The sequence below is a fragment of the Protopterus annectens genome, chromosome 5.part1 (assembly GCF_019279795.1).
Source record: "Protopterus annectens isolate FY-2018-M chromosome 5.part1, PAN1.0, whole genome shotgun sequence".
NCBI classification, from domain to species: Eukaryota; Metazoa; Chordata; order Ceratodontiformes; family Protopteridae; genus Protopterus; species Protopterus annectens.
Genome location: NC_056736.1, coordinates 545,079,307 through 545,106,545, shown reverse-complemented (window position 1 = coordinate 545,106,545; position 27,239 = coordinate 545,079,307). Strand labels below are relative to the sequence as shown.

At 39.1% G+C, this 27,239-nt stretch overlaps 1 protein-coding gene across 2 annotated transcripts in view; it reads left to right on the top strand.

Annotated features, from left to right (window-relative positions):
• The window catches only part of CYSLTR2 (cysteinyl leukotriene receptor 2), a 302,134-nt gene that overhangs the window by 219,115 nt on the left and 55,780 nt on the right, over positions 1–27,239 (top strand). The window contains exon 1 of one of the 2 annotated variants that reach the window (XM_044073170.1): positions 26,981–27,222. The exons of the other annotated variant lie outside the window; for it this stretch is intronic. The gene's annotated coding sequence lies outside the window, so the exon portion shown is untranslated. Of the gene's footprint in view, positions 1–26,980; positions 27,223–27,239 lie in introns of those variants that run through there. 2 annotated transcript variants of the gene reach the window in all.

Below are 27,239 nucleotides of genomic sequence, written 5' to 3'. Positions count from 1 at the left end.
AGGCCCTTTTGGAGGATGCTTGTGTCGGCTGGAGAGTCGATTATGGCGCCCAGTTTGCAATCATCTGCGAACTTGGTCAGCCACAGTCCTGCCGTGTTGGCCTGTATCTCCGAGAAATATATACCAAACAAGAGAGGTCCCAGGACTGAGCCTTGTGGGATGCCACTTGTAACTGGTCTGGAGTCTGACATGGCTCCAGCAATTCTAACCATGTGGGTTCTGTCCTTGAGCCAGTTTGCAACCCATCTAGTGACATAGGGATTTATATTTAAGCTGGTGAGCTTATCTATAATGCCCGAGTGGGGTATTGTATCGAAGGCTTTTGCAAGGTCCAGGTAGGCTGTGTGGATCACCTTCCCCTCATCAATGGCCTTGGTGACTGTTTCAAAGAAATCAACCAGGATTAAGAGGCAGGATCTGCCCTTAACAAAGCCGAATAGGGTAGGATCCAGTGTCTGTAGGTCCCCAATATCTTTATTTATGAGGTCCATGATGATCCTTTCCATAGCTTTGCAGACCAAGCTAGTCAGGCTTATGGGGCGATAGTTTCCAGGATCCGTTGAGGCACCACCTTTGTGGAGAGGGACCACTGTTGCTGTACGCCACTCTTTGGGTACATATCCTGTAGTAAGGCTGAGATTGAACAGTAGTTTTATGTTTGAGTTTAGCTCTTCTTGGAGTTCATGTAGGATGCAGCCCGGGACACCGCCTGGTCCCATTGATGCTGTGTGTTTTGCTTTGGAGAGGGCAGCTCTTACCTGAGCATCTGAGATGTCAGGGGGGCAGCACTCTGCTGGGATAGATATTTGCGCTTTTGGTGGGGGGGGAGAAGTTTGCGCTGAACCTGTCAGCTAGGATGTTGGCAATGTCTGTGGGTTTGGTGTATTTTTTGTCATTTTGGACTAATTCTGGGCATATCTGGGAATTCCCACCCAGGTTCCTAACATAACTAAAGAAAGCCTTGTGATTATCCTTAGTGTCCTGTGCAATTTTTCTCTCGAAGCTGGCCTTAGACGATTTTATGAGTGCCTGTAGTTTTTTGCTAATACTGATCAGAGATGCCTTCCCTTTTTGGGATTTTTCTCTATCATGTAGTAGCTTCCTCCTTCTATTGTATAGTTTGTTTATGGCTGGGGTCCGCCAGACAGGACATCTGCCTTTGGGGGATTGGGTCTTGGTTTTATTTGGGATTGCATGATCCATGCATTCCTGAAGGTGTTCATAGAATGCGTTTATAAAGGATTCTGCAGTTTGGGCCGTATTTTCCACAGGCCCAGGGGCTTTGAAGGATTCCACCTCGGTTTTGAGGAGTATGAAATTTGCTTTAGAGAAGTTTTTCACTGTGGTTTTCAGGGCAGGGGGTGGAGTCGGGATGTGAATATCCAGTGAGATAAGTTTATGGTCTGATCTTACCAGTGAGGGATACACTTCTGGTCTGAAGCATAGAGTCCCCATGTTGGTGATGATCAGGTCCGGAATGTTTTCCCCTCTTGTGGGAGTGGTAACAAGTTGTTCCATAGCATTTGAGTTTATAAATTCTAGGAACCTTTGGGCTAGGGTGTTGGAGCTAGAGTAATGTTCCCTGTCTATGTTTGGGTAGTTGAAGTCGCCCAATATAATGGTGTTTGGAGAGACCTTCATATTTTCCAGTGTTCTCAGGAAGGCCGAGTGGGGTTCCTGGGTTTGGGAGGGTGGTCTGTAGCAGGCTATAAACTGGAAGGCAGTTTTACCCACTGTTAGTTGCACATGGATAGTCTCTGATGCTTCGTGCTGTGCCACCAACCTGGAAGTGTGGGTATCTTTGACAAATATTGATACTCCCCCTCCTTTTGTGGTTCGGTCCAAGTTTTGGGTCCGAAAAGCATGGTATGAGGTATAACCTGGTAGTGCTGGGGTGCTCTCAGCAGCCTTGAACCAGGTTTCTGTTACTGCACAGATATCAATGTTCTCCATGCTAAGGAGAGTTTTGAGTGTGTGCATCTTGAGGTTTAGACTTCTGGCATTGAGTAGCATTACTCTTAGTTTCTTATCCCTTGTGATACCTATGGAGGTGGGTTTGTCTTTTGAGCCTTGCCTAAAAAAGGCACTATGGGAGTAGCAAGAGCCTTTGCCAATATCCGAAAGCCCAGGGGTGACAGGTGCAAGCCGTCCCTAGTGAAGCATCGTGGCTTGTCGAGCATGTCATCCCAGGCTGACAGGCATTGGATCCTCTTTGAATGACACCAATACTTAAGCCAATTGTTGAAATTGATCATCTTGTCTTCATATTGTGGCATCATTCTTGGTGAGGGTAAGATGCTACTCAAGGTCAGGGTCATACTGGCCTGGGCTACATGCTCAGAGAGCTCCTCTATGTCTCTTTTCATGTAGTCCAGGGAGGTACGTCTCAGGTCATTCACACCAGCATGGACAATGACTGAGTCATATTTGTACTTGCCTTGGAGTGATCTGAGTGCTTGTGTTATGTGGCGGATCCTAGCGCCCGACAGGCAGCTCACCGTGACCTTCTCCTTGATCAGCCTGGTGAGCGGGACGTCAGTGTGCCTGACGATAGAGTCACCTATTACAAGTTTATCAGGTGTGTTGTTTAGCCTTAAGGGCTGTGACTGTTTGGCACACTGGCTTTGTGAGCTATGTGTTGCACGTGTTTTGTTTTGGGGTAGCGGTTGCTTGGGTGTCTGCTTTGGAGGTCTCTGCTGCTTAGGCAGATTTTTATTTAGAGCCTTCGAGTATGTTTTTGTGTGTTTATGTGTTTGGTTTGCTGTCGTGGTAGGTCTATGTGAGACTGGAATGTAGTGAGTGTGGTTTCCTTCTCCTCCTGACTGGTTTCGCCAGTACTGAGTTGACAGAGCTTAGCCTCCAGTATGGCTATATGGTTGCATCTCTCACATGTGTTGGAATTTGTTGGGAGGAGGAGAGGGTTGTCTGTGTACATGAGGCAGTTGTAACATTGCCTCAAGATTCCCAGATTCACCAGCTGGACCAGAGAGGAGATTGACAACTGACCTTTGGACATGCTAGAATAGTATTGGGAATTCCTTTATAATTGAAAAAAAGGGCCAGTGGGGAACAAGGTACTCAAGGGGAGTTTGTGAGGGTGTAGTGCTTTTAATTTTTTAGTGCTGACTTATACAATTGCTTTAGTGAGCAAGTGCCAGGTAACTTAAATGCAATGTGTTACAGGTAACTTAAATGCAAAAACAACAAACAGTAACTTTCTTTCAAGTGAAACAAGGAAATAAGTACAGTAAGCAATGCAGATATCACTAGGGATCCACAGAAGTGCTGAAAAGGTGGAATTAGCATTTCAGGGAAATAACAAGCAAACAAACAACAAGCATACAAAGAAAGCTAGATTCAGCAGGCCTGGATCTAGTCTATGCTGCAGCAAACAAGGTGTACCAATTTCAGTAAGAAACAGTTCAAATATGCAGGCACTATAAGCCTTTAACCAGAAATTCCCAGCTCAGAAGGGCAGAGTCCAGCCTCTCCTCCCACAAGAGTGCAGACCACGAACCCTTTTAATGTAAAATAACTGGCCTGAAGCCCAAGTGCTTAAACCAGAATTAATACACTTTTAGAATAACAGACACTGCGCCCTCAATCAGCAGTTCCCAACTTAGAAGGATGTAAGCTACCTGCCCTGCCACCACAGTGCAGGCCACAAACCTTCCTAATGTAAAACAACTGGTCTGAAGCCCAAGTGCTTAATCCAAAAGACTTACAATGATAGCTACACTTTAATCAAGTTACTACCAAGCAGTAATAAATACAATTTAATACTTTAAAGAATGCCTGGATTAGTGCTCAAGTTATACAAACAAAGCTAGATTCAGCAGGCCTGGATCTAGTCTATGCTACAGCAAACAAGGTGTACCAATTTCAGTAAGAAGCAGTTCAAATATGCAGGCACTATAAGCCTTTAACCAGAAATTCCCAGCTCAGAAGGGCAGAGTCCAGCCTCTCCTCCCACAAGAGTGCAGACCACGAACCCTTTTAATGTAAAATAACTGGCCTGAAGCCCAAGTGCTTAAACCAGAATTAATACACTTTTAGAATAACAGACACTGAGCCCTCAAACAGCAGTTCCCAACTTAGAAGGATGTAAGCTACCTGTTCTGCCACTACAGTGCAGACCACAAACCTTCTTAATGTAAAACAACTGGTCTGAAGCCCAAGTGCTTAAACTAAAAGGCTTAGAATGAGTTACACCAAGCAGTAATAAATACAATTGAGTACTTTTAAGATAACGCAAAAGCAAAATAAAGTAGGAAGAAACACAAATACAGTAAAAGCAGATAATTTTTTTTTTTTTTTTTGAGTGAGCAAATGAAATGGGCCCAGGAGTTACAGGACAGAAACAAGTGCAAATACAGGCCTTCAAATCAGAAAGTTGAGAGAAATGGAAGACCGCCCAAATGGCCAATAACTACAAATTCTGGGCCAGAACCACTCCTTATGTGGTAGACAGGTTACCTAATGCTTACCACTCCCACTGATAAGCTAGAAGGCTTCCCTCCAACACAGAAAGGCTTGGGGGGCTCAGAAGCTTACAAATAGTCTTGGATACAGCAAATCTGTATCTGGAACACTAATTACAGGAAAGGTAGGAAACAGGCTTACAATTTTTTTTTTCAGAAAAGTAGCAAAAACAGTAGTAAAAACAATTCACATGCAGTGCAAGCTGGCACACTTGAGTATGTAGCAATATTAGACCACACACAGTTTGAAAAAATGTAATTAAATTAAAAAAGGACTAAAAGCAAGTGCAGAATGGGTTTATTAGGTAGAATGCAGTAAAGAGATGGGACTGGGGGAGTGTCCTAGATAAAATCTACAGTGGGGTGGGCACTGCAAAAGCCACCAAATTTAAACTACAACCAAGAACAGGGAGGGGTGGGTGAGGAAAAGTTTCAACAGAGATGTGAGGAATCAGAGTGCAAATTATAAAACCAAAAAAATATATACTGATCTCTGTATATTTGCAGAACAGTAAGACAATAGATATCAAGCAACAATTTAGCTCTATAATACAGAATAATACAGAAAAATATACTCAGCTCTATATATTTGCAGTTAGTCTTGTAAGGCTGCCTCTCAACACACATGCAAATGTATTTTTATTGCACCGCTTCCTGACCAGCTGCAAGATAACAAAAGGGGATGTTAAGAATGTAAATGTAGTTTGTTAGCCTGGGAACCCAGGGAAGTGTGAAGAATGATGTAATGTGAACCAGGAATGTGATTTTAAAAACAGAGAGAATCAGAGAGCATTAAGCATTTCTGTCTTGACCATCCAACTCATCAGCACTCTGCCTGTGTTCTGTATGTAAGCTTATCTTAGACTTGTGTTTTCTCTTAGAAATAGCTAGAAACTAGAAAGATTAGACTAAGTGTTTTTCTTTGATGTCAGAACTGTACTACTGAATTATTTTAAGTATTTCTCTGTGATCTCTGAACTCTTGATTAGCACTGTGTAGTAAAAAGTATTGTCTTGTGTTTTTATTATTTATTATTAAATATTTTAAAACCTTTCAACAGTGGCTGTTTTTGTAGAGATAATTTAAGCTCTCTAGAGTACTTGCAGGCCTTTGGTAAAATTGTACAAAGCTACTCCAATAGCTTTAGCCGTGGACTATACTACCAACTGGATAATAATATTGCACAGTAATAACTGGACACCCTTGTAAGGGCCTTTGAGTAGCTGATAAATATTAGCTTGGTGGTGGCAGTGATTTCTACAGTATAGTCTGGGTAAAAGGGGCACAGCTGGAGAACCTGTGCCAGCCTTTCCCAGGAGTGTATGTGTGGTTGTATAAACTCTTCTCAAAGTGTGTGTGTGTGTGTGTGTGTGTGTGTGTGTGTGTGTGTGTGTGTGTGTGTGTGTGTGTGTGTCAGCTACTTGGGCAGTGACATGAAGTACTGGTTGGACAGAGAGGGTGCTAGAGGTTTTAGCTTGCCCACTAGGCTGAGATCTGGACCCTATAACTGTGCCAGTGGAGAGTCTTATTGGGGACCTGGAGAGCAAGGGAGCGACCAGCACAGGACTGACTGTGATCTCTGTGTGCTCTTAAGGGAAATTGCACTTTACTGCGTGTATTTGTTATCCTTTCCTCCTATATGAGATGCCCCTCACTGGTGTTAGTGGTGAGGACTAAGGCTCCTTGATTGCTAAGCCAGGGCATGGGTGTCACAGTGGTTTTTGCTCCCTTAAATTTTGATACTGTTTAATCCTTTCACCAATGGGGGTAGATAAATGCCTTCCATATTTATTTTTGATAGCTAATAAGGAATAAGACATGGGAAAAAGACTTCTATCAGTAAAACTATAAATAGAAAAAGCTGTATTTCAGGAATCCATAGTGTGACATCTGTTTTTTACTAATATTGCTCTTCTGACAACCCCCAGAGGTATCAATACCCAAACTTTCTAGGATATCTACACCTATCTCTATCTTTTTATTTTCCTCACTACACTTTTTATTGAAAGCCAAGTAACATTTGGTATCCTACTGGTTCCTTATCTTACCTTACCAGACATTTTAATTCCCTTCTGCATCTATGCTTACTTGTCTTTCTACTACTACATTTCCTCGTCTGCTTCTTCTACAATCTTGCCTGCACTCAGCTACAGCCATTATTATTTTTGTTTACTCTAGGACACAACATTGCCTGCCTCTTAAATTGAAGAAGTAAACACATTCCTATTCCAGTAGCATTCTTAACCATTCCATTGTTTTGTCTTCTTTACCTACTGCTGAAGGACCATAACCATTTCCTGAATAGATATCTTCTAGCTCACCTCCATGTCCAGGGGTTTCAGTCGTTCATTCTATTCTCTCTTGCTGCTTGGTGTTCCCTTTACTCCTGAATTCCTCCTCTGCTGACTCTGGCCAGTAGAATGCATAGACCTGTGGCCAGACAGTGCCTTCATCAATAATTTGAACACCATCCTTCTTGCTTCAGCATATTGTTGATGTTTTTTTTATCTTAATATATACCAGTTCTAAGTATCCAAATATTTCCCTTTTTTGTATATTTATTTATTCCAAGGAAACTCAGCTTTGTATCTGTTTGAAAACAACATATAATTTCCAGCAGTTAGCACCATCAAAATTGGATTTATCATGACTTATGACATCTCTTCACTGGCTTACAGGGGAATATCATTCAACATAACCAACCTGAGACAGCCACTTAGGCTATGAAACAGTAACATAATATCATTAAATCCAGTCTTTGGCAGTATCTTAAGCCGTATACCAGTAACATGATATTATTAAACCCAATCTGTGGCAGTATCCTAAGCTGTACACCAGTAACATAATATCATTAAACCCAATCTGTGGCAGTATCCTAAGCTATATAACAGTAACATAATATCATTAAACCCTGTCTGTGGCAGTATCCTAAGCTGTATACCAGTAACATAATACTATTAAACCCAATCTGTGGCAGTATCCTAAGCTTATACCAGTAACATAATAACCCCATCTTTGGCAGTCTCCGAAGCAGTATACCAGTAGCATAATATTATTAAACCCCATCTGTGGCAGTCTCCTAAGCTGAACAGCAGTAACATAATATTATTTAACCCCATCTCTGGCAGTCACCTAAGCTGTATACCAGTAACATAATATTATTAAACCCCATTTCTGGTATTAAACTCCATCTCTGGCAGTCTCCTAAGTTGTATACCAGTAACATAGTATTATTAAACCCAATCTGTGGCAGTCTCCTAAGTTGTATACCAGTAACATAATATTATTAAACCCAATCTGTGGCAGTCTCCTAAGCTATACACCAGTAACATAATATTATTAAACCCCATCTCTGGCAGTCTCCTAAGCTGTACACCAGTAACATAATATTATTAAACCCCATATCTGGCAGTCTCCTAAGCTGTATACCAGTAACATAATATTACTAAACCCTATCTCTGGCAGTCTCCTAAGCTGTATACTAGTAACATAATATTATTAAATCCCATATCTGGCAGTCTCCTAAGCTGTATACCAGTAACATAATATTATTAAACCCAATCTGTGGCAGTATCCTAAGCTATATAACAGTAACATAATATCATTAAACCCTGTCTGTGGCAGTATCCTAAGCTGTATACCAGTAACATAATACTATTAAACCCAATCTGTGGCAGTATCCTAAGCTCTATACCAGTAACATAATAACCCCATCTTTGGCAGTCTCCTAAGCAGTATACCAGTAACATAATATTATTAAACCCAATCTGTGGCAGTCTCCTAAGCTGGACAGCAGTAACATAATAATATTTAACCCCATCTCTGACAGTCACCTAAGCTGTATACCAGTAACATAATAGTATTAAACCCAATCTGTGGCAGTCTCCTAAGCTGTACACCAGTAACATAATATTATTAAACCCTATCTCTGGCAGTCACCTAAGCTGTATACCAGTAACATAATAGTATTAAACCCAATCTGTGGCAGTCTCCTAAGCTGTATACCAGTAACATCATATTATTAAACCCCATTTCTGGTATTAAACCCCATCTCTGGCAGTCTCCTAAGCTGTATACCAGTAACATAATATTATTAAACCCAATCTGTGGCAGTCTCCTAAGTTGTATACCAGTAACATAATATTATTAAACCCAATCTGTGGCAGTATCCTAAGTTCTATACCAGTAACATAATAACCCCATCTTTGGCAGTCTCCTAGGCAGTATACCAGTAACATAATATTATTAAACCCAATCTGTGGCAGTCTCCTAAGATGTACACCAGTAACATAATATTATTAAACCCCATCTCTGGCAGTCTCCTAAGCTGTATACCAGTAACATAATATTATTAAACCCAATCTCTGGCAGTCTCCTAAGCTGTACGCCAGTAACATAATATTATTAAACCCCATCTCTGGCAGTCTCCTAAGCTGTATACCAGTAACATAATATTATTAAACCCAATCTGTGGCAGTCTCCTAAGCTCTATACCAGTAACATAATAACCCCATCTTTGGCAGTCTCCTAAGCAGTATACCAGTAACATAATATTATTTAACCCTATCTCTGGCAGTCTCCTAAGCTGTATACCAGTAACATAATATTATTAAAACTCATCTCTGGCAGTCTCCTAAGTTGTATACCAGTAAAATAATATTATTAAACCCAATCTGTGGCAGTCTCCTAAGCTGTACACCAGTAACATAATATTATTAAACCCTATCTCTGGCAGTCTCCTAAGCTGTATACCAGTAACATAATATTATTAAACCCAATCTGTAACAGTCTCCTAAGCTGTAAGACATAACATATGATCATTAAACATGTTTAACCACTCAGGCACTAGCTGTCATTCCTGTTAATCTTGTCAACTTCCTGTGTCTGCCAAACTTGCCAAGTTGCTCAGAAATGGTAATTATTATCATTTTGTGCTCCTCGTATCCTTGCAGTCCAACATGTTTTCACTATTCTCTCTTCCTATCAATCGCAATAAATATTCATCATATTGATTTCTTCTGCAGTAGCCTTAGCTACATGGGTTATATCCTGCCAAGGATATAACAGAAAGCCAGTTTCCAAAGCTTCAGGGCATATCTCTCAACTTCTTAGAGCAACACATATGGCCAAAGTCATAAAAAAGGAAAATGGGAGGGGACAAAGGCCTGAAAATAGGTTGTTGTTGTTGTTGTGTCTTTCGGCTTATCCCGGTCAGGGGTCGCCATAGTGGAACTCCGGTCCGCTAATGATTGGCAGTAGATTTTTACGTACCGAGTTGCCAGCCCTGACGTACAACCTTCTATGAAGGCACGCCCATTCACGCATGCCTCCACACAGAAGACGCTCTAGCTGAGAATCGCACGGGACAACGTCTTGCTGTGAGGTGACAACGCTACCACAGCACCACTACCGCGGAATCACAAAGGCCTAAAAAATAGGTAATTTTTAAATTTTTTTAAATATTGCTCTTACAAACTTAGAAAGTTGATAGAATAAAAGGATTTGCATTAGCATTAATTTTCTGATAGGTATGAAGCCTGAAACTCAAATGTCTATTATTATTTTCTGAATTCAGTCCTCAGTAATTAAGCAGTGCCTTGCCAAAAAAACAAAATTTTATGATAGACAAAAAATATAAGGCACAAATCTGGACATTCTGCAAAACTTTGACAGTTGAGAGCTATGTTTTAGGGCATGTTCTACTTGCTCAAACTGTCAGGCAGCTTCATCTGAGCTAACTAACAGACAAGTTTGGATGCAAAGTCCTTCAGAGCTTTACTGCCACTGGAAAGTACACTCCTCAGAGGCTTTTGAGGACCAACGGTCGTCAGTTTATGCATTCCTTTGCTTAGCAGATAAGTTCCCTTAGGGGGGAAAAATCAATTTTCTTAATTTTGCTGATGTTTTATTATTTTCCTCTTTTGGAAAGTTATTTTTAAGTTACGAGTGATATGTTTTAATGCACTGTTTGGAGAATGTAATGCACTTTTAAACAGAGTGCTTGTTTTTTTATGTCTGTGGTGGTGAAAACCAACTGAAAACATTTTTCTCTGGAGAAACTATATTTATTTGACTTTTGTGGGGCATGCATAGTGCTTTAAAATGCTCGTTACTGTGTTTTCTATCAAAAAAGTACATTTTGTGGACTGGTAGTGTTTACCAGTAATTGCTGCTTGCCTTCCCCATTTTTGCCTTGGCCATGGAACAGATTACCATTCCCATGGTTGGTTCATCAAGCCACAAAAAAAAAAAAAAAAAAAAAAAAAACAACAAAAAAAAAAACAAGCAAACAGCAGGCCAGCAATTTGCCTCAGTTGCTGGTGGATGACTGCTTTCGCCATTTGTTGCACCTCAGACTACTAATGTTTTACCACATACCTCTCTGGTGTAGCACTTACAACCATTATGGACTGGGGGTTAGCCATGTCCTCTGTGGCTTTTGGGTTCCCCTCAGTGGCCAAGGATGAGTCAATCTAGCTGGTCCTGGGAGAGAAAATAGGAAAGTTTTCCATGTTCTGTCAAAAATGCTGTGCCCATCCCCAAGAAGTTGTTGCTGCCATTAGCAACACAGTTGGCCACATGTTTCCTGTCAAAAGGAAACAGAAAACTGAGTATGTATCTGTTTCTCCTCAATTTCCTCGCATAGGAGTAGTTTCCGGATCTGGCTCAGGTTTTAATTTGGGCCATTGATCTTTCTTGTAAAATAGTTTCTGGTAAAAGAAAGGGATTCCTCATTTCCTGAAGAGATGCAGGATTCTGAATCTGAACAGGAAGATGCAGGGATGGCTACTACTGTCTTCCTCAGGTTTCTGATTCAGACTCAGAAAAGAGCTCTGTTTCTGATCCTCCCTGTGCAGTTTCTCTTTCTCTGAGACCATTGCTAGAATTTGCCAGTGTTTTCAGTGGGACAACAATGACATTTCTCAGTCCCTCAGAAAGTACTATGAGTTGTTACAGAAGGATTTTCCAGAACCTACACCCATTCCTTCTGTTCTGTCTGCTTTAGGGGATGTATGTGTTACTGCCTGCAATTTTCTTGATAGTCAGACAGCTGCCCCTAAAAAGGTAGAGAGGATTTATGTATACATACAGTTTCCGAGTCTTACATTTTTGTAAATTATTCTCAAACCTACCCAGCAGCTATAGTTTTAGTTGATCTCACTGCTGCTAAGCACTTAGTTAATTCCAATCCTAGTCTTTCTGATAAGGGTGGGAACATTATTGATAAGTATGGGAAAAAAGTGTATACTTCTGCAAATTTGATTTTCAGAATTTTTAATAGTCAAGCTCATATGTTAAAAGTATGTTCTGACAAATTGTGAAAGTATGAGGAATGTTTTATTTACAGTTTCTTGTGAGGAAAAGTCTACGTTAGATAATTTAGTTCTATTGCACAGGTCACTAGTCATTGTTTACAGTGTGTGTGTGTAACTCTGTTGATAACTTCTTCCAGGGTTATGGCCACTGATACATTTTGAGAAGGTTTGCATGGCTGTATTCTCAGAACTTCACAGATGATGTGAAAAATGAGATTTTAAATTCCCCCTTGGATAGAGATTTATTGTTTGGCCCATCTGCAGTAGAGGTGATCAAAAGTGTGATGAAAGGGCAAGTGATCCAGGAAATCATTAAGATTTTTCAGCCCTCCTTTTCCATATTTTACAAAGCATTTTCTGTCTCCTCATTCAGTTTTGGCAAAAAAAAGAAAACAACAGAATAAACAGTCTCAGTAAAACACAAGTAAACATATATTTAGGAAGAAATGGCAATGGATTTCCAAAACAAAGTCTCAGACATCCAAAAACCAAGGACAGTCCAACAAGTCTGCGTGACTATTTAAGGTACGTTGTGAACCCCTTCCACCCAAGCCTCCTTTTTTTTTTTTCTTCCAGAAATTCTGAATCTCCATTTTTCCTCTTTGGCAACAGATACTTTCAGACAAATGGGTTATGAAAAAATATTCACTCATCAAGGATACCTATGGCAGTGGGAGGAAATTCCTCCTTTCCAGGAGGTCATTCCTCAATTTCCAGATTAGACTATTTTGTTTCTACCAGTTCCTCATCACATTCTGTCCAAAGGAGTGATAGAACCAGTTTCACTTTCCCAGGTGTGGAATGGTTTTATTCATGGATGTTCCTTGTGCTAAAGAAAGAAAATTCTTGAAGACCAGTTCTGGATCTTTCTTTTCTTAACCTGTTTGTAATAATGGCAAAATTTAAAATTATATCATAGGATCATAGGATCATAGGAAGTTACTAAGGTACTGGCCCTGAAGCACTTACAAGCCTAGCCAAGAATTTAGCCCATGCTCCACAAGTCAGCACCCTATGCCACTGTCCATCAGGGACACAGGTGGAATCCCAGGGGTGTATTTTCTGTTTCCCATCCAGTTATCCAGGTTGCGCTTAAAAAGAGTTAATGAGGTAGTCTGCTTTACATGTACAGGGGGAGTCTATTCCACAAAAGGGGGAGTCTCTGGGACATAAATCTGTTCTGCCGACAAGCCCTATTGATGTCACAGACCAGGTTGAGGTCGCGTGTGCGGGTTACTCGAGTGGAGCTTGACTTGCGTATATGCAGCAGTCCCATCGGGGCAGGGTCTGAGATTGGTTTGTATGCCAGACAGAGGCCACCTCTGAGGAATTTTTAGGAGACTGAGTAGAAGGACAGGGCTTTTAGCCTATCTGTGTATGGTAGATGTTTGAGGTCCTGACTTCTCCGGGTTAGGAACCTTTGTGGTCTCTGCAGCTGCTGCATGTGCTTTGTGAGGTACATGTCAAAAGGGGCATTGTATTCAATAATGGGTTTTATAAGGGAAGAGTACAGGGATGTTATGATCACCTTGTCCCTGGATGAGATACCATTACTAATGAGGTGGGCCATGTAGAAAGTTTTCTGTACAACAGAGGCAATATGGTGGTCAAAAGTCAGTTTGCTATCAACCTGGGGGCCCAAGTCCCTCACAACTGATTGCGTACTTAGGACTTTATTATCAATGCAATAATTTGTGGGGATGTCACTCTCCCCAAAAAGGATGATGATGCATTTTTTGGCATTCAGTTTGAGGCCATGTTTCTGGCACCAGTCATTTGTTTGGGTGAGTCCCTCTTGGAGGATGTCCACATCACCAGGGGAATTGATGACAGCACCCAGCTTCCAGTCCTCTACAAACTTGGTCAGCCATAACCCTTTGCATTATCCACTGGTCTAATAGTCTTCACAATGTGTCTAGCCCCAGTTATAGCCCATTGCAGGCTACAGGGTATCCACGTTTCCATATTTAGACAAATTGCTTATCTTTGCAGAGTCTTTTTCAAAGTGTCAGGAACATATCTCTTAGTTGAGAGATCTCTTACCCAAACTGGGATTCCAGGAGAACATTCAAAAGTCTTTCATGATTCTTTCACACAGGACTGTGTTCCAGGGTGTCAGTTAGACATCTCAGTTCAAACAGCTTTTGAGCCACAGAAAAAACAGATCATTATCTGGATCTGTTTCTAAAGTTTTTCACTCATACTTTGGTCACTGCAAGGGAGTACCTCAGGACGTTTGGTGTCATGGCATCTATGATTCTTATGATACCCCTGGCAAGACTCCAAATGAGAAGGATATAGTAGTATCTAAAATCTTCTTGGTCCTAGCATCAAAACCCTTTATCTTTTCAAATCCCAGTGCTTATGTTTGCCAAAAGAGAAATCTTTTGGTGGGGACAACAGATATCCATAAATCCAGGTCTTTCCTTCTTTTTCCCTTTTTCAAAGCAGTCAGTCATGACAGACAGTTTAGACTTTACATGGGGAGCAGTTTCAGGAGGGATTAAAGTGCAGGGGGTGTGGGATATCAATGAGAGATGCAAGCACATAAATATCAAGGAGATGCTTGCCCTGATCAAGGCACTTGGCTCTCTGACCCAACTTTGGTCCTTGGGACCTCTTCAAGTAGTTACAGACAGAACTACAGTTATGTGGTTCATCAACAAGCAAGGGTGAATCAGTCATACCTCGTTGGCAGACTAGCCATGTCAGCTTAGGATATAGCTTCACAACATAATCTCACTCTACAGGCATCTTACATTCCATCAGAGAAAAACTGTGTGGCAGACAAGCTCAGAAGGACCAGGGCAGACCCCCATGAATGGAAACTAAATCAGACAGTATTCCAACATTTGACCATCTGTGGGGAGTTCCTCAAGTTGAACTCTTTGCCTCCTCTCTGAACAATCAACTGGCAGTATTATGTTCCAGGACTCCAGGAAGGCCTGGAAGACAGATACCTTTTCTTTTTTTAGACAGGATTGTTCCTGTATGCTTATCCACACTTTCCACTAATATCCAGGGTACTTTTCAAGAATCCCCCAAGATCATTGTGGTGACTCCCTTCTGGCGCAGGCTACCATGGTGCTCCTTCTTTTGGTAATGGCCAGGGGAAATTACCACAAGTTTCCTTGCAGACTGGATCTATTCACACAAGAACAATGGTGTTTGATACACAATGAATTCAATGAATTTCATTTGACTGCCTGGATGATAAGGTCTTAATTCCTTTTAGGCACCTGTTCATTGAGGACTTCCAGCAGACACTAAAGGGGACAAGAAGGCCTGCTACTAGAAAATCAAATATGAGCAAATGGAAAAGGTTTCTTAGTTGGTAGCAACAATATAACCAGCACCCATTCAGTGCTACTTGTTCTCAACAGTTGTGTGAGTTACACTGCTTTGGCCTGTCATAGTCCTCTATCAAGGTTGATTTATTGACCATTTCCACATGTCTGCCCATTGATCCTCCCCTTTCAATGCAGTCTCATGTCAAAATGTTTCTAGAAGGGGTTTTGAGTAAGAGGCCTCCAAGAAAACTAGGTTATCTGGCTGACTTAGGTTCTTAAGACGGAAAACAGTTTTACTGATTGCTCTGACTTCTGCAAGAAGGGTATCTAAGTTGCAAGCTCTTACAGTAAGTCAACTCTATGCAGTGGCGGCTGGTGACTTCAAATCAAAGGGGGGCTGCAGGAGACAGCTGAATGGGTGGAGCCAATGGGAGGGGTATGGCCAACTAGAAAGGGGTGGAGCTATTCTAAAAACTGCAAAAACTGAGACTAAATACGCTGCCCTGGGTGCCACTGCCAAACCATCATTATGAGAGTCCAATCAAGACAAAATGAATTGTAGAAGAAAAAATATTTCAATGCCTTGGCAACATGACAGCTTACTTAATATCTAGATGGAAACAAAAAGGTTGTGAGGCATGAAAAAATAAATTATTTTTTAGATACATTACTGGAATGCCAGTCAAAATCAGGCATAAAAAAACAAGCAGCACTCAACTCAAACCACTTCTCCTTGCACTGCAGTTCTAATTATAATTTATATTTAGCTTTATAAAAGTACCAAGTAACATGCTGAAAGCAGCAATACTCCCACTTGTAAAAATGTTTCTTATCCAAAAAAGACCTGCTGCCTGACAATAACTATCTACTTGTTTCATGGGGAAAACGTGATCAAAGTAAAAAATAAACAGCAAACAAGAAACAAGTTCATGATAAATTGCTTAAAGAATTATTGCACAGGTTATAGACCACACATGATAGACTGGCATTCTGTTTAGTTTACAGGTAAAGCCTGCAAAGATGACTGAAGTCTCCAACAAATGTAACAAACTTCTGAAAATACTGTAATCCTGTCTTTTATTACAAATACTGTCATATGCATTTCAATACTTAAGGCTTATACACTATCTAGTTATGTAAATATTCTCTGCATGGCAACAACAAAAAGGCCTTCAGTGTTGGTAATTATTTAACAGTATGCTTATTAAAGCTTACTTGCATCTTACAGTCTCACCAAGCTTACCTGATGGTCATTAAAGCATTGCTACTTAAACACAGAGCAACAGGCACTGCAATGACATGCATTTTCTGAATAAAAAGCATAAATCAACAGTATAAAAATATGACAGAAAACCAGAATATTCTGCAAAATCAAGGCCAGATGAAAAGCCACTGTAGTACTTGCATCTACCTTGGATGGGGGGATACTCTGCACACTTACACTGCATAACTGCTCCTTGCCTTGCTTGGACACATGCAGAGTCACTAAGTGGGGGAGTGGTGTGCAACAGGTATGTCACAATTTGAAATGTTTCTGGCTGACGATGATGGCCCTGATACATTTGTCATATCTGTCAGCCTCAGAGCAAGAAATCTGGACAAAGCCATAAACAGAAGTGGGACAAAGGCCCAAAAATGAGAACAATTTTTAAATATTGCTCTTATAAGCGTAGGAAGATAATAGAGTAGTAGGTCTTGCATTAGTATGAATTTTCTGAAGGGTATGAAATCTGAAACTGAAATGTCTGTCATTATTTTCTAACTTCAGTCTTTAATGATTTGCCACTAATTTGCCAGAAAACCACAATTTTATGAAAAACTGACCACAAAAGTGATGCAAAAATATAAAATACCCACACAATACAGCTGGGAATCTGTCAAAGAAGGGACATTTTTTAATATTAGTAATGTTAACTTGAGCAGCTGACAAATAAAGAGAATCTACATGCATTTCTGAAATTAAAAGTAATCTATATCTGATCATTACAATTATTTATTAATTGTAAACCCTCCACGTTTTCTTCCAAATTTGCCATTTTGCGGAGGGATTATTAGGAGGAGAGCAACATTTTGAGCCAAAATCGGAGACAGTTCAGAGGTTTGGATATACCTAATTCTATAAAGTGATTTATTTGCGCGTCCCTCTCATCCTTTTAGCACAATAAATTTGGACAAGGCCAAATATATTGGGGGAACATGCGAACAGTACTAAAAGTTGCTTTTGTATAAACACAGTCAGTTGACAGAACAACAGGTCTTGATTTAGCATGCATTTTTCTGAAGAGTGTGAAGTCTGAAACTCAATGTATGTCATTATTTAGTGACTTAATTCCTAAATGATTTGCAAGAAAACCACACATTTTATGAGGAACAAACCACAAATAAGAAGCAAAAATCTATTAATTCTGCAAAAATCTGGACAGTTAAGAGTTATAGTTCAGCCGGGGTTGTCTGAGTTTGCTGTCCTTCCCCTCCTCACACAATCATGGTCGAATGGGGCCTCCCCCTGCAGCTATTCCAATGTACCATGACTTTGCTATTTCACCCCATTTACCATAAACACTGTAATGTGCATACTGCTTTACTTCTATGATGATCTGGATTTCATTTAAAAGTTTTATTTTACATTTTACAGCATAAACCCTAATAGAAATCTGCTAAACAAAGCAATGCAGTCTCACAATGAAAATAGACAGCATTAAAACATCTCTGCCCTTGAAACTCACATTCATTGAAACAACATTGAAACCCACTTTCAAAGAAAATACATCTGGCCAGTGGCAGATAAAGATTAACTTTGGGCTGTTTTCAAATCATAGGCCCCTTGCACAGGAAACATACATGTGTTCTTTGATACACCTTCCTAATTGTATAAATTATATTCCTCGTATAATACAGTACAGCTGTTAGAGGGCATTTTAAATGTATTGTTTTGAACATTTTTCCAGTAAACAATAAAACAAAATGCATGCGCTAATAATGACAAAACTCCCCAGTTCAGAACATTTCCATCATAAAAGTCTACTAAAACTTCTACAATCCACCAGTATCAGTAAATATGCACAATCTCTGCAGAAGTAAAAGTCATCTAAATAATTCCACATTAAAGAGATATGTAACTAATGAAGAGGTTGCTGCTAGCAAACAACTTTATATTACATTGTTTCATCTAAAAGTAAAGTACCTGTTGCTCTTAAGGAATACATTGCCTATGTTGCAATAAAAAATGATAAGCTAGTAATATTGCAATAAGGAATGGATGGCAAACTGATAATGGGTTCATCGTTACTAGGTATCTCCAGCAAAGAGACAATTCTCAGGACTGCAGCATCCACAAGTACAACACAGTACAGTATCAGCAATGCATCTATATACTGTGGGAGTAGAACCCACAGCCTTCTGCATAAAAAGCAAATACACTACCTGTTGTGCTATTAACAATACAAGCAAACTCAGCATAAGCAGCATTAAACGTCTCTTCAAGCTCTCAGCTCCTTGTAAAATTCACTTGACACTCAACTGTGTCTCTCAACTTTGAAGCACAAGAAATCTGGAAAAAGCCAAAATGTATTGCGGGGGGGGGGGGGGACAAAAGCTGAAAAAATAGGGACACATTTTAAACATTGCTTGTATAATCTTGGAAAGTTGTTAGAATAAAATGCTGTGTTACCAGCATGCATTTCACTGCCAACTACAGTCAGAGAAACACACCACTATGCCAAATCAGTTGTTTCTTGAAAGATAGGTAGACTGAAACTTAAATGGCTATCATTTAGTGAATTCAGTTCTCACCATAGCTCTCAACCTCTCAGCACAAAAAACCTGGACAAAGCCAATAATGGAGAAATACAGCCCCCAAAATAGTGACAAATTTCAAATATTAATGTTATAAACAGAACATTGTTAGAATAAAAGGTTTTGTGTTACCATGTACTTTCTGAAGAATCTGAAGTCTGAAAATGAAATGCCTGCCATTATTCAAAATCCATACAACCAGAAATATGAGGCAAATGTTTTCATAAGTGGTGACAGGTAGAGAATTCAAGCTCTTGCTACCTGTTTGCAAGGTGCAGGGTTTGAGTCTAGCCACCAGATATATTTAACACACACACACACACACTTTCTTTTTGACACTCATAGAGATAGACATTGCTTTGGTCCATAATGGACAAAGTGGATATCATTAAACAGAACAGCAGGCAGACAGCAAGCATTGCTACTAGACATCACACGAGAAAAAATTATATGTATGAAATTTTAACTGCCAATACAGATATACATGAGGCATTAATAGTTTTACCAATAAGTAATGTTCAGTCTGATATGTCTAACTTCAGATAAACAGAGTATGAAACCATGAGAATGTAGTGGACGTATCTTACACATGATTAAAACAATTTTGCAAAAATATAATTTTAGTGATGCAAATCGAGAGGTCAAAATTTATATCACATTGAAGTATACTTCAGGAAGGGTACATGGAAAATATTGATCAAGGCAGGGTATTTCATAAGTTATTAGATTGGATGTCAGAATATTTAATTTCACTTTTATTTAGTTATTTAAATGTTTCAAATTAAGCAGTGCACAGAGTTAAAGCATAAGTAACGATCAACATAAATATTATTATATAACTCGATAAAAGAATTAATCTGGCAAAAAATAAGTTGCTAAAAGGATCACTACAAAAAAAACCTGATCATCAGATAACAGCGAAAATATTTAACATGGAATTCAGATATACCCAAATATTTCAAGTATGACTCTGGGAAAAAAAACATCAGCTCAACTGATGATGGCCTGGGTGGGTGAACAGAAGTATAATGTACCAACACATATTCAGAAATGGAAGGGCAAAATCTGTACAGCTTCTGTACAGGAGAGTTTGATCATGACTATAAACCTAACCATATTTGAAAACTATACTACATCTCACAGCACAACGGTTGTATGACAGAAAACAGAAGATCCTGTCAATACCTTGACACAGAGTTCTGGACCCCATTGTAAGTGTTCATGGTCCATATTAAACAGACACCTGTAAATAGCATTACAGTGGTCTAGATGTGATAATACAAATGATGTGTCTAACTATGGCTAGCTCTGCAGAAGAACAAGATGTTTAATTTGAGTGATGTTCCTCTCTTGGAAGTAAAATGACCTGATAATTGTAAATGCGCATTCTTTCAGTGTCTGTCCATTATTATATACCATATTAAGATCTTTAATCTTGGCTGAAGAAGAGAATTTGAATTAAATAAGGAATCTGTGAAAAGTAAATGGTAGGATACATCATTTCCTAGGATTCACCTTGAATTGACTGTTATTCTTTCAGATGAGGACAGAAGCCAAACATTCTTCTAAGATGGTGAAATAAAAAAAAAAAAACAGGTACAATTGAATACCATTTGGCTAGTGGTGATATTTGATCCCTCTACCTTGTATAATAAATCTTAGTGGCAACATACACACACACACACAGACACACACACACACACACACACACACACACACCCTATCATCCATTTCAAAGAAGCTTGTCCTGGTTGCAAAGTTCGTTTGTCCTGCTCTCATAGAAGCTGCCTGCAAAGTTTGTTCGTAAGAGAGCAAATCCTTCCTGCAGTGTACTCATAAAAGCCTGCGACTCCTTCCTGCAGTATCGCGAGAGCAGGCTGCTGCTTCCCAGCCTGCCGATGTTGCAGTCCGATCCCCTTCCAAATGACCAAAATCCATACAACCAGAAATATGAGGCAAAATTTTTCATAAGTGGTGACAGGTAGAGAATTCAAGCTCTTGCTACCTGTTTGCAAGGTGCAGGGTTTGAGTCTAGCCACCAGATATATTTAACACACACACACACACACTTTCTTTTTGACACTCATAGAGATAGACATTGCTTTGGTCCATAATGGACAAAGTGGATATCATTAAACAGAACAGCAGGCAGACAGCAAGCATTGCTACTAGACATCACACAAGAAAAAATTATATGTATGATATTTTAACTGCCAATACAGATATACATGAGGCATTAATAGTTTTACCAATAAGTAATGTTCAGTCTGATATGTCTAACTTCAGATAAACAGAGTATGAAACCATGAGAATGTAGTGGACGTATCTTACACATGATTAAAACAATTTTGCAAAAATATAATTTTAGTGATGCAAATCGAGAGGTCAAAATTTATATCACATTGAAGTATACTTCAGGAAGGGTACATGGAAAATATTGATCAAGGCAGGGTATTTCATAAGTTATTCGATTGGATGTCAGAATATTTAATTTCACTTTTATTTAGTTATTTAAATGTTTCAAATTAAGAAGTGCACAGAGTTAAAGCATAAGTAACGATCAACATAAATATTATTATATAACTCGATAAAAGAATTAATCTGGCAAAAAATAAGTTGCTAAAAGGATCACTACAAAAAAAACCTGATCATCAGATAACAGCGAAAATATTTAACATGGAATTCAGATATACCCAAATATTTCAAGTATGACTCTGGGAAAAAAAACATCAGCTCAACTGATGATGGCCTGGGTGGGTGAACAGAAGTATAATGTACCAACACATATTCAGAAATGGAAGGGCAAAATCTGTACAGCTTCTGTACAGGAGTAGTTTGATCATGACTATAAACCTAACCATATTTGAAAACTATACTACATCTCACAGTACAACGGTTGTATGACAGAAAACAGAAGATCCTGTCAATACCTTGACACAGAGTTCTGGACCCCATTGTAAGTGTTCATGGTCCATATTAAACAGACACCTGTAAATAGCATTACAGTGGTCTAGATGTGATAATACAAATGATGTGTCTAACTATGGCTAGCTCTGCAGAAGAACAAGATGTTTAATTTGAGTGATGTTCCTCTCTTGGAAGTAAAATGACCTGATAATTGTAAATGCGCATTCTTTCAGTGTCTGTCCATTATTATATACCATATTAAGATCTTTAATCTTGGCTGAAGAAGAGAATTTGAATTAAATAAGGAATCTGTGAAAAGTAAATGGTAGGATACATCATTTCCTAGGATTCACCTTGAATTGACTGTTATTCTTTCAGATGAGGACAGAAGTCAAACATTCTTCTAAGATGGTGAAATAAAAAAAAAAAAAACAGGTACAATTGAATACCATTTGGCTAGTGGTGATATTTGATCCCTCTACCTTGTATAATAAATCTTAGTGGCAACATACACACACACACACACACACACACACACACACACACACACACACACACACACACACACACACACCCTATCATCCATTTCAAAGAAGCTTGTCCTGGTTGCAAAGTTCGTTTGTCCTGCTCTCATAGAAGCTGCCTGCAAAGTTTGTTCGTAAGAGAGCAAATCCTTCCTGCAGTGTACTCATAAAAGCCTGCGACTCCTTCCTGCAGTATCGCGAGAGCAGGCTGCTGCTTCCCAGCCTGCCGATGTTGCAGTCCGATCCCCTTCCAATCACAACTATATAGACTTCTGGGAATCTCTGCTGTTGAATGCTGTCTTCCTAATCCGGACTGCTGGTGAGACAGTCTGGATTCTGTGAGCATGCTCCAGACTGGTTCACCAGCACTCTGGATATCGGGAATATGACGCAAGTGCGTATGCGCAATATCCAGGACTACGATTATGTTTTCTCTTTTTATTTTATTTTTCTTTTATATTTTTCTTTTATTTAATTTTTACAGCTGGGATGGCTGCAGTCCTGCAGTCCAATAGCATGAGCTGCCCCTGACTCTATGTCATTTTTCATAGGAACATGGTTCCTTTGAAAACTAAACTTTCTTTTATGCCTAAAGTGGTATTCGAGTTTATTTTGAACCAAAGTATCAATCTCCCATGCTTTCTTTCCTGAACCTAAAAATGAGAGAGGAAGGATACTTCAAACCTTGGATGTTCACAGACAACTCAGGCACTATCTTGACAGAACTAAATCTTTATCTTCAGCTCAATTGTTCCTTTCTTGAAGGTAAGACGAGGGGGCAACCTGTGTCAAAACAATCTATTTCCAAATGGTTGTCTAAGGATATTACCTTTTGTTATGATCACCATAACAAAACTATCTAGAGCAGGGTCAAGCCCCACTCTACCAGGGCCTTGGCTTCATCAAAGACTTTTTGGAAAGGATTGGATACCAGAAGTATTGTAGAAACTGCTACTTGGTCCTCTGTACATAGTTTTATATAGCACTATAAACTGTATTTCTTCTCTTGGCCCAAATCAAGCTTTGCTAAGACTATTGTCCAAGTGCTCCTGGACTCTTCTCCTTCTACCTCCCAAATGTAGTTATCTAGGGTAATCTACCCATATTGCTAAGGTTATTGCAGCAGTGATCAATATGATGAGCATAATACAGTTGTGCCAGGAAAACATACCATAACAGTAGATGTTGAAGTGATCACTGCTGCAGTAGCTGGTCCTTCCCTCCCTCCATCCCCTTTGTTTTTTTTTTTTTTTTTTTATGCCAGGGTGTGGGCATTTTTTTTTTCTTCCTAACATTGTCTTTTCATGGATCAGCCTCCTTTTGTCTACTGGCAGATTCAAAAAATGCTGTCAGCAGCAAAAATCACTTGTAGTCAGCCAACTCTTCAGTAAAAGTTGTTTTTAATCTTCCAATAAAAATAACTTACAGATTGAGCGCTTTAATCCCCTGTACTGGGGACTTCATCAGAATCTAATTAAACTCCATAATGTGCTCATTTAAATACTGATTAAAGTAATGATGTCAGCAACATTCTCATTCATTTAAAGATGCCAATACAATAAACATGTTCTTATTCCAAATATATTACTATACCAACAAATAACAACATTCCACTTAGTTAAAAAATCAGTTCCACTTATAAAAAACACGAGTGGTTTAAGTATGTGAAATTGTATGTGTGTTTTTTGGATGAAATTTTTATTTTGTGGACAGGAACAGAGGTTAATAAAAAATAATTTGTTGAGTATTTGAATAGTCCGTCCACATTTTTGAAGTTCACTTGCATGAGTAATGGGAAGAGTATTAGTTATTTAGACACACATACAAAAAAACATTAATTAAATTAAAGGATAATAAGGTTACATGGACAAACTATTTGGTAAAAAATGCAAGAAAGACTCAGACAAGTATCCATGTAACCCTTTTTGCTTGGAAATAATTAAAAAGCTAGATCATTACAGAGGGTTCAGAACATGATGTGACTATGTTCTTTGACTTACAGAAGGTGCAGAAGAAATATGTGAGGTCATCTTCTCAGTCTGTATTATCACCATAAATTTATCATGAGGAAAGATAACATTCAATAGGAATTTTAACTTGTGGTGCCCTGTTTCTCTCCATGACTAGCGTCATTGTTTTCTTTGCAAAGTTTGCAAATCACTTTGCTTTGATGAGTTTTAACCAGGAGCTTCATTCTTCTCCTACATCCAAAGACATGTAACATGTGAATAGATAAACTAGCAAATAGCCTCTTGGTGTGAGTGTGAGTGTGTGTGTGTGTGTGTGTGTGTGTGTGTGTGTGTGTGTGTGTGTGTGTGTGCGCTCATGTACTCATGATCATTTTAGTGTGTGCATCCTTATGATAGACTTATGCATCGTACAAGACTAATACAATTTCTTGCCAGGGTAAGCTCTGTTTTCCTGTGGTCCTGAACTGTATAAAGAGGGTAGGGAAAATGGATGGACTTTTTTTCTCCACAGGTGAATCCTTCTTTAAAAGTTTGGTAAGCCTTCTATACCCGTCTTCATAACTGTGCCATCTGTCACCTCAGATATCTTACCGTAGTCCTCCAGTACTGGGTCACTGGTGAGATATTTAAGTGGACTACTGCAGATTACGGATACTGCTCTGGAGCAATATGGAAATTATGTCACTACAGCAACATAGTGGCATAGTGCTGACAGCATTTTGTGAATCCATGTAATGGAAATTAAACATTTACCAAAGGCTATTCCATAGATATCTGTAGGTAGCTAATACTAACAATGCAGTCCCAACGTCAGTCCTGAATTTCCATAATAATGGACATTCATGCCATTCTTCCAACATCTCTGACATTGAGAACCACTCTGGGTCCCTTGATCTGTCTCATCTTCCTACTCTTACTAAACCTGGCCTTTGTTTATTTATTTATTTGTATTTGTTTACCTGGGCAGTGCACTGATCTCAATGGACCATTTGCAGGCATAGCCCAGGTGCATAGGATCATATAAGAAATGAACAAAACATACTTACAGATCCAAGATATTCTAAAAAACAAATATATATATATATATATATATATATATATATATATATATATATATATATATATATATATATATATATATATATATATACATATTTACAGATGCAAGAATATGCTACATTTAGTTCAAAAATACAGTTGATGGAAAAAATGGAATTATGCTTAGCAGAATTTATGCATAATATGTAACCATAATGACTGAGCTAGCTTATGCTACAGATATAGCAGCATATCCTTATATAGAAAGGTATGAGGACATTAGAAGAGGCAAGTGAGAATAGATGTAAGAAAGGATACCATGGGGAGAAGACAGAGAAAAGGTGTGAGAGGCATTCAGAGGGAAGAGGAGTAGAAAAGAGAAGATGTGTGACAGAGAGATGCAAAGAGTAGAGGGAAGTAGGATGGATGAGAGGCAGTAAGTAAGGGGATGACAAGATGAGATAAGGAAGGATGAAATAGCGATAAAAGGGTGTGTGAGAAAGCTGCAGGGTTCATGTAAGGTGACCTGAGTGAGTGCAGCAGCACTTTGTTTGGGTGAAGTTGTGTTCCTTGAGCTGTTCTCTGAAGTCAGAGTACTTTTGGGTGCCTCAGTCTGGAGAGGAATGAAGTCCCATGATTTAGGTGCTAAGATGGAGAATGCATGGTCAGTGCAATAGAATTTACTGTTTTGAGTTAGTAGAGTGGGTTGAGATTAAGATATTTCCATTCCTGAATCCAAGATTGTAGTATTTTGTTGTTATTCAGATCACTTGCTTTGCTAGGCCTACAAGGAGCTAGTGCTAAGAGAGTTTGTTTGAAATTGTGAAGAGATGAGTGATCTGCATACCAACAGAAACATATTTTTGGTAATGTTTTCCACACAGGTTACTATGGACAGCATATTAATCATGTACTCTGTACATTACGTCTGTTTAAGGATGGGTGAATAAATATAGGACTATGTACACTAACCTTCTCTGTAAAGGAGTGAATGAAATCTGCAAGTGGGTAAACACATGCAGGATCTTTCTAGTAATGGTCCACATGTTAAAGAAATCAAATTTTATGGAAATGGGGGCAGAAGGACTGTATTCCCATTACAGCTGAATTTTAAGCATTATTTGTCCATCTGAATATTCCTTAAAAAATAATAAAAGGGGACATAAATGACAGACAAAACCTGTGAACAAATGTCAGTGAGTGCCTTGAATATAAATGAAGTCGCTGATAAAACATTTGAGTAATAAAATATGGATGTGAAGTCAGTGGTAAGGCACCTGAATATACAAAATGTCGTAATCAATTAACCAAGCCTTCTCAATTAAAAAGAGGAGGTAGCACACAGATTAAACTGTTGCTGCTGTCAGTGAGGAAGGTTTCAGTGAAGAAGGGAAGAAGCACAGACGGTCACTGGAAATAATGTTCTCGATTAAATAAAATGAAAAGTATCTCATCCCATTATCTTTTTCAGTCAAGGCAATGGGGAGAACAAAGCCAAACAGGCTATCTTTAGAAGCATTACAGTTCCTTTTACATTTCTTAGAAGAGAAGTGGAAGTGGTATTTCTGAAATGTATGTCATCAACAGAGTGGGCCAATGAGTGAGAATAATTACATTTTTTCACATATACTTACACTTTCAGTCTACATGTTCTTTCAAATATTCCCTTGTTTTGACACACTTGTGGAGTTGCTACAACTTTCATCTCTGTGTCACATTGACTGCATACAACTCAAGACCTTAAATTATGAGCAGACGTAATACAACACTAAATTAGGTTTTCTTTTCCCAGTTTTTGTCTAAAAGACATGGTCTTAAAGAAATGTGCTTGGAGAATACATGCCCAAATGTTGCAGAAACTGAAGTCAGATGGATGGGCAATGGCACCGAAAACTTTCTAGGTATGTTTTTGGAGTTT